The sequence below is a fragment of the Monodon monoceros genome, unplaced genomic scaffold (genome assembly GCF_005190385.1).
Source record: "Monodon monoceros isolate NGI ecotype Baffin Bay Population unplaced genomic scaffold, NGI_Narwhal_1 Super_Scaffold_22, whole genome shotgun sequence".
Lineage (NCBI taxonomy): Eukaryota > Metazoa > Chordata > Mammalia > Artiodactyla > Monodontidae > Monodon > Monodon monoceros.
Genome location: NW_021703779.1, coordinates 31,925,170 through 31,938,003, shown reverse-complemented (window position 1 = coordinate 31,938,003; position 12,834 = coordinate 31,925,170).

The window sequence follows — 12,834 nt, the reverse complement described above, 5'->3', positions numbered from 1 at the left end:
GAGGTGAGCACTTTGTTTCCCAAACTTCAGATATCTTATGTCACGAAGTGGGATCAGCTTCCCCTTTAAACTCCACTGCTACTTCCACACAAACTCACCTCTAATGTTATCTAAATTCTCCTGTTGCATTTTGTCTCAAGCCCTCTGACTCTACTGCCCTCTACAAATCTCATTCCTGGATTCAACCAACTCAGTCTCTTCACTCCATTCATTGAATGACTAGCTGCACATTTGCTCTGTGTCTTTATGCTGATTCCTGCCACACTCCAGATGACAGCAACTTTTAGGACTCTAAACACAGTTCCTCAATTTATTAACTCTCAATGTTTTACTTCACCACCAATTCCATGGCTGTATCGTAGATCACACCTCTCCCCAGAACTGCCCTATTTCTGACATCATACATTCATACTTTATTTTTTTAACATCTTTATTGGAGTGTAATTGCTTTACAATGGTGTGTTAGTTTCTGCTTTATAACAAGGCAGGTCAGTTATACATATACATATATCCCCCACATCTCTTCCCTCTTGCGTCTCCCTCCCTCCCACCCTCCCTATCCCACCCCTCTAGGTGGTCACAAAGCACTGAGCTGATTTCCCTGTGCTATGCAGCTGCTTCCCACTAGCTAGCTATTTTACGTTTGGTAGTATATATATGTCCATGCCACTCTCTCACTTCATCCCAGCTTACCCTTCCTCCTCCCCGTGTCCTCAAGTCCATTCCATCTGCATCTTTATTCCTGTCCTGGCCCTAGGTTCTTCGTAACCTTTTTTTTTTTTTTTTTTTATGAGTTTCCATATATATTTTTTAGCATACGGTATTTGTTTTTCTCTTTCTGACTTACTTCACTCTGTATGACAGACTACATTCATACTTTATACCTTCATACTTATGACTCCAAACCCTTGTCCTCTCACTCTCATTGGGCAATTCCCAGTTTTCCAGTTCTCTTACCTATGAATCCCTAGCTTCTAACACCATTTCTTGCCAAGTTAGATTCCATTGCCTATCACTTTACTGTCTCTCTTTACAGTACATGAGTCCCCTTTATTCACAGTTTTTACTCACATTTGTCTGGTAAAACTCCACCCATGGATCTTTGAAAATTTAGACCTTCTCCCAGCTGCTGAGAATGTAGATTGTCAAGGCCTGAATGTTCAGTGTTGATTGGAAGGTGTCTGTATTCTTATCCAGTTTTCTCTGATTGTCCATACTTTCTTCAACTCTTTACCACTCTTACGAAATTTCTTTCATCCTTCTTCCTCAAGCTCAGGGGATGCCCTTTTCTCTAAATTTTAGAACAAATAAAGACCACTAGGCAGGAATACTCTGAATTTTCAACTACCAAATACTAATTGAAACCTATGATCTGTCCTTTGGCTTTTGTCACAAAGCAGGGAGCTGAACTGTCTGTTGCCTTAGACCATTCCTTCCCCTAATGGAATGAATCCCTTTACCCAAAGCCCTCGTTTCAAATCATTGCTTACTCTTAACTTTCAACTTCTGCTTCCATCTAGGCTTCTTTGGGAGAGTGTCCAGATATAGCAGCAGGAAGGACAGAAGTGACTTTCTTCTCTCGGTGGACAGGCTCATTCCCAGACAGGAAAGGGGGCTGATTCAAACCATACATGCCCAATTTACTCTTTCCAAATTTACCAATCAAATAAATCACTGTATTTCCCAGGAAGAAAGAGGAAGCGAGCAGAGGAACGAGGCAGTTAGAGTACATACTTTAGCTCCCCTTTAACTGGAAGGAAATGTTAGACGTAAGGATAACACATCCCTCCATTATAACTTGACTTCTGAGCAGCATTTGATACTGTGACTATTCTTTCTTCAAAATCTCTCTGGGCTTCCACATATCATACTGCCTTGGGGTTCCTCTCATCTCTCTGACTATTCCTCTGAGCATCCCTCATGGGATCCACTTTCTCTACCTGCCCTTTTAAATTCTTTATGTCAATGTGAATTCTCTCCTAGCTCCTTTTCTCTTCTCCCTTCCATGATCTCAGTTATAATTTCTGGGCTATATCTCCAACCTAGATCCCAATCCAGAGATTAAGGAATCTATAGTCAACTGCCTTCTGGATATCTTTCCTTGGATTCCCATAGGCATTTCAACAACATGGCACAAAGCGAATTCCCCTTTCTGAAACCATCTTCTTCCAAACACCCCAACCCTGTGTTTATACCTACTATCCCTCCTGGTATCCAATCCAGAAAGCTGAGTGCCATCCTAAACAATGTCTTCTCTCTCCCACTCCACTTCCAGTCCACAATTCCCATCCCTTTTGTCTCCTAAATATCTATCAAATGCATTCACTTCTCTCCCTCTCCACTGCAACTCCCCACATTTAGGCAGGCCAGGATCACTGTAAAGGTCTTCAAACTGTTCTACTGCCATCTACGATGTTCCCCACATTTCCCACACCATCCTTCACACTCTGGACACAGTGATCTTTCTAAATTGAAATCCAGTCTTGTCATTACCACGCCTAAAATCTGTCCACAGAGGCTCACTGCTAATAGGATGAAGTCTACAAGGCCCTAATGGCATGGCCCCAGCCAATGACTTCATTCTCACTTCTGGTTACCTTCCTCTATGTCGAAGCCACATTATACTTCACTGAGTTCTTCCAGCATCTATATTTTTGCTGATGGTCTTTCTTATAACTGGGGCATTTTCCCCTACCACAACCTATACATATACAGGAGAACCATACCTCTGCACGTAGGGGTCTTATGTTTCCCTGGTGTACCCTCATAGCTCTGCAATTCTCCTGTCATGGCCCTTAACCACATTGTGACTTAACCGTCCTATTATCCATATCCATTCTAAATAATGAAATCTGTAAGTTCAGTGACAGCAGGAACTGTATCTCCCCTTTTCACCCTTGTATCCATAGTGCTTAGCACCATGCCCAGCATATAAAATGTATTCAATCAATGCTATAGAATGGATAGTCTGAATTATGGACTACCAGGAAGGAATATTTTAGCAATGCAGTTTCATAAGGGAGTGGATTTTATGTGGAATAGTGTGTTCTGAATGACAGGACATTGATTTTAAAGTAATTTATTGAATAATCCTGCTGGCAGGAGGGGACTTTTATATCTATATATCTATTCCTATCATAATTTTACAAACATTGTCAAAATAAAAAGGATTTTCTGACTAATCCTAATGTTGTATTCTAATATACTAGAAGGAAGATTTCAGGTAACAGTGATAAGAGCAATAGATGAAGAGCTACAGAATCTGGATGGAAATTCTATTTTGTGTGCTCACCTCACCAATCTGCTGTATAATTTTATCTGTATCCCTTAGAGCCTCAAATTTATCATCTGTTATTAAAACAAGATGTGCACATTGGTAGGTAGGGTAACAGGATATTTATAATGTTTGTTTTATTTATTTGAAGGCTTTTGTGAGGACTCATAGACTGTAAAAAGTTGGAAGGTGTTATTACTATAATTTTATTATTATTGCTGCTATAACTGTTATTATTATTGCTTTTTTACTGTTACATTTTTCATAAGATGCTTCCACAAAAACAAACGAGGAATTGCACTACAATAAATAATATTCTTATATGAATAAAATCTTTTTCTTTGATTATTGGGAAAGAAGTCTAGGGGTTAAAAATAATGCATCCATTTGGAGAAATACTTCTAAAGATGGACATGATGATTCTTAAATATTTTAAAATAACTTTAGAAATACATGTAATAATAATCACTAATATATATTTAGTGTTTTCCTGGTATGAGGTGCTCTGCTATGTGCCTTACATTTACTGGTTCACTTAGCCCTCCCAACAGCTCTGAATTAGATGACCTTATTGATCCCACTTTACAGACTAAGAAACTACATCCTAGAGAGGTTGAGAAGCTTATGCTTATAGCTACTATGAGTTAGCTACATAGGAGATTGCTTGTCTTGTGAAGAGATGGACATATGTGTGTGTGTGTGCATGTACATTGTGATTAAATCATACTTTGGTCTAGAAAATATTGTTAACTCAGAAAATGTTCTGTTTCAACTATTTTATTTGGATATAAACTTATTTTGAATCTGAAGCTGCTTTTGCCTCTGTCATGTCTGCAGCTAAAGTCTTATTCAGGCTAATTAAGAATGCTAGAAAAAAAAAATAAATAAATAAATAAAAAGAATGCTAGGAAGTTTCAAGATGTTTTGAAAGTACTTGAATGTCAAAGAATATTTTGGAGGGGATGTTTCTACATACTATTATGATGATAAGAAAAATTAAATGGTTTTGTTTGTTAAAATTAACCTGTTTTCTGGACATTTCTGTTAGATCTTTGAAAAGAGATATATTCCTTTTAAGATACAGCTAACTGACTTAGAATTTCTTCTTAAAGAACATAGAATAAGTATAATGGGATCTATTTGTAACATACAAGTAGTAATGACAGAATATTTTATAATATTCAAGGAACCTTATTTGACCAATACTTATGAGTACTTAGTTGTTGATACATTAAATGAAAATTTGAATTTGGAGGAAAATAAATCATCAAAGAAAGAAGGTGACAGATATATGGAAGAGGTGGAGAAAAGAGACAAAAAAAGGTATATAATGTCTTTCAGAATCTTGTAGATGCAGCTCAGTCCTGATTTAGTCACTTAAGGTGGCCCCAAAGACTCCACTCCCTTTCTATTCCAGAGCCAATAAGAAGGTGACTATTACACCTTTCTCCGAATCTCTTGCTTTGTGTCATATAATAAAATATAGTGTATCCTTTGAAATCATCTTAAACATATATTGTTTTCTTTTCTTTTTATTATTCTATTCTATATTTATTCTGTGCTAAACTATAAATTATGAGGGAGTTGTTAAGAAGACCAAAAATTTGCAAATATAAATTGTTTAATATCCACATACTTTTCATTTTTTCTAAACATCTTGTGACTTAGGCAAGCAATGAAAAATTGAGTTTCAGTTTCCTCAGTTGTAAAATGAGAAAGTTGAACTAGAACTAAGAAGAGTCCATTTAAACATGCAAAATTTAGACGCTGCACATTTCTATAGAAATAAAATATCCACCTTAAATCTAGCATATAGTCAAGTAGACACATAATAGTATTAATGAACAGGGAGCAGTCACTTTTTTTGATATTATCTTCTTTTTGACAATATATTTACCTCAATTAATTAATTAATTGTGTTGTTTTATTACTTAGCATGTCAAAAATAATTACATTGTATTGGTTACATCAAGCCATGTATATTTATTGTTAATTTAAATAGGAATTTGGGTCCCATTGATAGTTACAAGATGGCAGGTGTGGTGGGTTGTCAGAGATTCTCTACCATAATTTTAACCACCAAGGTAATCTGCTGACACGTTAGATGTGAGTCTTGATGACTATAAATAGAATGGCTATATTTAGAATTTCTGCATCTATATTCAAGAGCAAGCTAAACTGAGCTAGTTCTATATGTTTCTTATATATTATTCTTTTCCATTTTTGAATAATAAGACAAACCCAGCTCCATGGATTTAATGCACTAATATTTCAAGTTTCTATACAGTGGGAAATTTAACCAGCAAATATCTTGAAAATTTAAAGACTTGATAATAAAAATACCTTAATCTGGGAATTTTTTCCCCAGGAATTAATTCTAACTTCAATTTTCTGTCTGATTTATTCAAATTTTAACATATTTTAAGTAGCTTTTAATAATGTACTTTCATTTTGGAGGAAATCATTCATTGGGCATTCAGAATTCATTCCCCAACAGTTGTGACTTAGAGTCTCTTTTAAAAAAATCACTTTATATATATATATATATTTACCTAATACAGGGGATGAGAGGGAAAAATTAGAAACATTTTATTATTATAACGTACCTGCACTACCTGTAAAGTGGTATAGTGTTATTTGAAAGTGGACTTGGATTAATTATAAATGTGTATTGCAAACTCAAGGCAAACACTAAAAAAGTTAAAAAATAAAAGAAGTACAGTTGATATGCTAAGAAAGGAAAAAAAGTAAATCATATAAAATGCTCAATTAGAACCATGAGAGGTCACCTCACACCTGTTAGAATGGGTATTATCAAAAAGACAAGAGATAATAAGTGTTGGTGAGGATATGGAGAAAAAGGAACTCTTAGGCACTGTTGGTGGGAATGTGAAGTGGTACTGCCACTATGGAAAATAGTATGTTGGTTCCTCAAAAATCTAAAAACTGAACTACCATATGATCAGCAATCTCACGGGTATTTATCCAAAGGAAATGAAATCACTAATTTGAAAAGATATCTGTACCCCAGGTTCATTGCAGCATTATTTACAATAGCCAAGACACAGAAACAACCTAAGTGTCCATCAACAGACAAATGGGTAAAGAAGATGTGATATATATATATACACACACACACACACATGAATATTATTCAGTCATAAAAAAGGACATCCTGACATTTGTGACAACATGGATGAATATTGAAGACCTCATACTAAGCAAAATAAGCCAGATACAGAAGGACAAAAAAATACTACATGAGGAACTTATATGAGGAATCTAAAATAGTCAAACTCATGGAAGCAGAGAGTAGAATGGTGGTTGCCAGGGCCTGGGAGAGGGAAAAATGGGGAGGTATTAATCAAAGAGTACAAAGTTTGCTACACAAGATGAGTAAGTCCTATGGAACTTATTCTGTGTACAGCATAGTGCCTGTAGTTAACAATATTGTATTGTACACTTAAAAATTTGCTAGAGGGTAGAACTTATGTTTTCTTATCACACAAAAATAATTACAAATAAAGAGGGCAGGAGAAAACTTTTAGAGGTGTTGGATATGTTTCTGGCATAGACTGTGATGACGATTGCATGGATCAAGTTGTATACATCAAATGTCCAAGTTTTTGCATATCACACTTCAATAAGTGATTCTAAGAAAAAGACATGGAATGTTGTGATTTTGACACAAATCCTTTTAAGTTCTAACCGTCTCTTTCCTAGTGATCATGCATGCCTTCCAGGGCTGTCTTTGCAGTTCTCCTTGACTAATAGTTTAGATAACAGGATACAGCTTGTCTCACCCAATTTGATTTTGTGTCATTTGGTTATTTTTGCTTGTTCAATTTGCTTGTTCAATTACAGCCATTGTCTTGCATTCTATTCCAGAATTCATCAAAAAACACATTGATAACTGAAAAATTTTTCATGAAGCACAAGTGAGATGAAAAAAGGATAATAGAAACACATGAATTCAGAATGTAAGTGTAAATAGAGCTACCACATGAATACAAAGGATAAATCTGCATGTGATTAAAGAAGAGCATCTGTGCCTCTGATGATTTTACAGAGGGAGCTAGAAAAGAAAAATGTGATAGGGAATATAGCAATAAATATCTGAAAGGCAGGTTTAATTAGATTGTTGACTAATTTCTTCCACGTATTGTCTGCTATAAAGTTTTGTCAAATAGTGGCACAATTCCATCGTAAAGTTAGATATTTTCAAACAAAGAATAGGGATCCTTCCGGTAAATCAATGAAATTTCCTCAGAACCAGTATTAAATTATGCTTTATAGAATTAAATTGATGCATTTTGTTGCTGAACATAGGGAGATGAGACAAAAACTCTAACAGGGAAGAGCTAAATGGACTCCACGTTGGATCTGTTTCTTTGACTTTAACCTTTGCTTTACATTGCTTTGGTTATTCTAATCATACATAATGGCCTGCCTCAGGGAACCCTGCCCCTCTGCTGTTCAGCTCACAGGGAGACAATCTGACCCCGCCCACCTGTGGATGGCTGCCAGAAAGAAGAAACTAACACATCCCCTCACCGAGGCTGGCCATTCCAGGGGATATTTGCAAAACTTATGGCCTTTTTACTTTACTTCCTCATCTCCTCCCCATCTCTGTGCTATTAAAGAAACTAGCATCCAGATCCTGATAAGATGGTTTCTCAGAGACACTAGTCTGCCATCTTCTCTATCTGCTGGCTTTCCGAATAAAGTCATATTCCCTGCATCAACAACACCTTGTCTTCGATTCATTAGCCTGTCGAGAGGCAAGCAGAGCGAGCTTGGACTCGGTAACAAAACTACAGAGGCATACTGAGGTTTATAAAAATGCAGCAAAAATGAAATGAAGCAAAATAAAATAAAAATAACACATAGGCCTCATATTGCAATATCAATTCCAAAATATAATTCTGAAGAAGATGAAATTGGTGAAAGCATTTTCTTAAATGTCTCTGTAAGATGTTCCACAATACTATTGACATACAATGTGGAAGAACAACTATTCACATATGATACCAGTCATTTCTGTCACGAAGTTAAAAATGAACGCACGATACAGAGAAGAGACTTCGGGATAAGTATGATAGAGCATGAACCATGAGGCTAGAAAGGAAGAGAGTGTTTATGTGAATAAGGGAGGTTGCAATTGAAACCTTATCCACAGGAAAATGTTGGCAATTAGTTTTCTCTATTTGGTGTTAATGAAATGGTGAAATTGAGAATACTGAGTTACATATTTTCATTTGCTCTTTGAAGATATAGGTTACAAATTCCAAATACTTAATAGACATAACTGTTATTTATCGGTATGTCATTCATTCACAACTGAGGTTATAAATGTTGATATCTAGCCTACATGCTATTTGCTAAGTCAATAAACATATTTAAAGCTGTGCCTGACTAGAGGAACAGATGAATCTTTCTTTGCACAAAGATACCATCAGGTAAAACCAGGTACAATAGACCTTTGAGCAACACTGACGCTCTGCACAATGGAAAATCTGCATGTTATTTTACAGGCAGCCCTTTATATCTATGGCCCCACATCTGCAGATTCAATCAACTGTGGATCCTGCAGTACTGCAGTATGTATTCATTGAAAAAAATCTGCATATAAATGGACGCATCAGTTCAAACTTGTGTTGTTCAAGGGTCAACTGTAAATACAGGATTATGGCAATTCTGAGAGGACTGAGGCACATTAAAAAAAATTATATAAGGGTTTTGTACAGGTTAATAAAGTTCTGGTAACAGAATCTGAAGAAACTTTGAATAACACTGAAAATTATTCTTATCTTTGCCACTCTATCCCTATTTTATCTATCCCGCTCTATTTTACCTTCTGCTATTGAGCTTGTCATCACAGCTTAGCATCTGATGGAATCTGGATAGTAGATTTCCATGAGAAACCTCCACAGAATTCTTCACTTCATGTTTCATTTGAATATCCAGAACTATCTTCCAGAACCACCAATTTTGTTAACCCATAATTGTGAGAGAGTATTTTCTCATGCTTAGTAGAAATAGAGTATGGAAACATAAACATCGAATATGTACAGTGCTCTACAAGCTCAATGTATCCACCACCTAGGTAAATAAATATGTTCTGTTTTGAGACTCTAACGATATCATTCCTCCCACTGATATGAAGCCATTATTATTATTATCACTATTTTTATAATAATGCTTTTCCCTAATATTTAAAATTATATTGAATCTTGTTTTAATTACCAAAATTGACAATCTCTGTGGTTGTTGAATGCATATTAAGTGACCTATGGTTATACAATTTGGTAACCACACAGAATGCACAACAATTGAAAAGTGGAGTGTGCTTCACTCAAGGCATAGCTTTCAGGGTCTTATTCACTCCATTCTCAAGTCACAAATGATCACAAGAGATGGGGGCATGGATCATTTCAACTCAGGAATGCCTTCAAGTCTGACATCCTTTCAGTTTTTATTTTTACATAGTCAAGCAACACCCTTGGGGTAATGAGTAATTATCCATTACCCAATAAACAATCTTGAAAATGAGGTATGGTTGCTGGGCCCAGTACACAATCCTCAACTGGGTTCTCAACTTAGATCTGGCATACTCCTATAAGTTCCTGGAGTTAAAGGTGTAAAGAGATTCCAGCTAAATGCCAAGCCCTCAGGCATTCCCAAGTCTAAAAGAAAGGTCACAAACTGGCAATTAATCATTTCCTCTGGCCAGAATGAGACTGTTCAAGATAATACTGTAAAATCAAGCCAACTACTTAAATAGTCTAAGTAAAAGTAGAGATTTTTTTGACAATGCAAAGATTCAAATTATCATCTTTTTTCTTTGTGTAGGGGAGGAAAACTTTTCCCTTCTTTCCTTCTAGGCTCTTTGGCTGGCCTGATAGTTGAATTGACATAAAATACATTAAAAGGAGAAAAACAAATTAAATTTCGTATGTACGGGAGCACCCAAAATATAAAGTTCCCTGTCAGGCACTTGAGGTTTATATGCCACCCTGAGCTAAGGAGAAGAGGGCAGGCAAGGATCTGGAACTTCAAAGGGAGGAAAGCAATCCACAGGAAGATGGGAACAGCAAATGTTTGCCCTGTCATGAGGTTAAATCTTTCTAAAGTAAAGTTTCATCTGGTAATAGCTCTCTTTCTGGTATAAGCTCCTTTTCTAAAGTCTACTTAGGCAGTTAAGGGAGAGGTAAAAAGCTCTTCTTAAGTCTGTTGGGCCTTGATTGCCTTCAGCTCAAAATAATCCACATGCCAAAGTGGCACATTCTAGGGCAGCCTGCCCTGAACCCCATCAGTTGCCTGTTCACAAAACAGATCTGAATTAACTGAACATAAACAAACCTATAATAAGCAAAGAGATTAACTCAGCATTCAAATAATTTCAAACAAAGAAAAACCCAGGACCAGATAGATGGCTTTTCTAGTCAAACATTTAAAGAAGAACTAACATCAATCCTTCTCAAATTCTCCCTAAAAATAGTGGAGTGATTACTTCTAACTCATTTTATGAGACTAGTATTACCCTGGTACAAAAGCTAGACAAAGACATCATTAAAAACAAACAAAAAACTACAAACCAATGTCCCCTAAGAATATGATGCAAAAATCCTCAACATAATACTGGCAAACTGAATTCAGCAGCATATTGAAAGGATTATACACCATGACCAAGCAGGATTTATCCCTGGAATACAAGGGTGAGTTAACATACGAAAATAAATTTAATACACCGTATTAATAAAATGAAAGAAAAAAGATCATTTCAATTGCTGCAGAAGAAACATTTGACAAAGTGCAACACCCTTTATTGATAAGAAAACACTCAATAAAATAGGAATAGAAGGCAACATCCTTAATCAGTAAAAGGCATCTCTGAAAAACCCACAGCTAACAACATATTAAATTGAGAAAGATGGAAAGTTCCCTCCCTAGTATCAGGATCAAAATAAGGATGTCCATTTTGTTATTTCTGTTCAACATTGCACTGGAAGTTTTAGGCAGGTAAATGAAGTAATCAAAAGAAAGTCATTAGCAAATTGGAAAGTAAAAAAATTTCTATATGCAAGTGACATGATATCATATAGAGGAAATCCTAAAGTTTACTAAGAAACTGTCAGAGATAATAGATAAATTCAGCATAGTTGCAGTACATAAGATCAACATACAAAAATAAGTTTTACTTCTACAGTAGTTAACAATCTGAAATGAAATGAAGAAAACTATTTCATTTACAATAACACCACGGAATACTTAGGAATACATTTACAATGAATGTGCACAACTGGTACACTGAAAACTACCAAACACTGTTGAAATAAATGAAAGAACTAAATGAAAAGAAAGACATTCCACATTCATCGATTAATATTGTTAAAATGGTAATACACTCCAAAACTGATCTGTAGCTTCTATGCAATCTGTACCAAAAATCCCACTGCCTTTTTGTCAGAAATGGACAAGCTGATCTTAAAATTTATGTGGAATTACCAGAGACCCCAAATAACTAAAATAATCTTTAAAAGAAGAATGCTGTTAGATGACATATACGTCTCAATTTTAAAACTTACTACAAAGCTACAATAATCAAAACAGTGTGGTATTGGCATAAGGTAAACATATAGATCAAAAGAATTGGGAGCCCACAAATAAAGCCATACATCTATGGTTGACTGATTTTCCACAAGAGTGACAAGACAATTTAATGGGGAAAGAATAGTCTTTTTAATGAAATGTTGCTGAGACAACCAATATTCACATGGAAAAGAATGAAGTTGGACCCTTACCTCATACCGTATACAAAAATTAACTCAAGATAGATAAAGGTAATAGCTAAAACTATAAAACTCTTAGAAAAAATAGGAGTTAATATTCAAGACAATGGATGTGACAATGGATTCTTAGATATGACACTAAAAGCACAAGTGACTAAAGAAAACTAGGTAAAAATGGATCTGCTGATTTAATCAAAATCATACATTTTTGTACATTAAGGGATACTACTATCAAGAGAGTGAAAAAACAATCCATGGAATGTGAGAAAATATTTGCAAATCATATATTTGATAATGATCTAGTATCCAGAATATATTAAATATTCTTCCAATTCAACAACAAAAGCCAGTCACAGAAAGACAAATATTGCTTGGTTCCACTTATATGAGGTACATAAAATTGTCAGATTCATAAAAGCAGAGATTAGAACCATGATAACCAGGAACGGGGGGGATGAGGGGGAAATGGGGAGTTGTTTTTTCAATTTGTATGAAATTTCAGTTATGCAAGATAAATTTTTCTCGAAATCTGCTCTATGGCATAGTGCAGTAGTCAACAGTACTGTACTGTGCACTTAAAAATTTGTTAAGAGGGTAGATTTCATGTTAACTATTCTTATGATAAAAAAATTCGAAAGGACACAAGGAAACTTTTGGAGATGATATATATGTCTATTACCTTGATTGTGGTGATAGTTTCACAGGTGTATGCATACATCCAAACTCATAAAATTGTATACATTAAATATGTGCAGTTTTTTGTATATT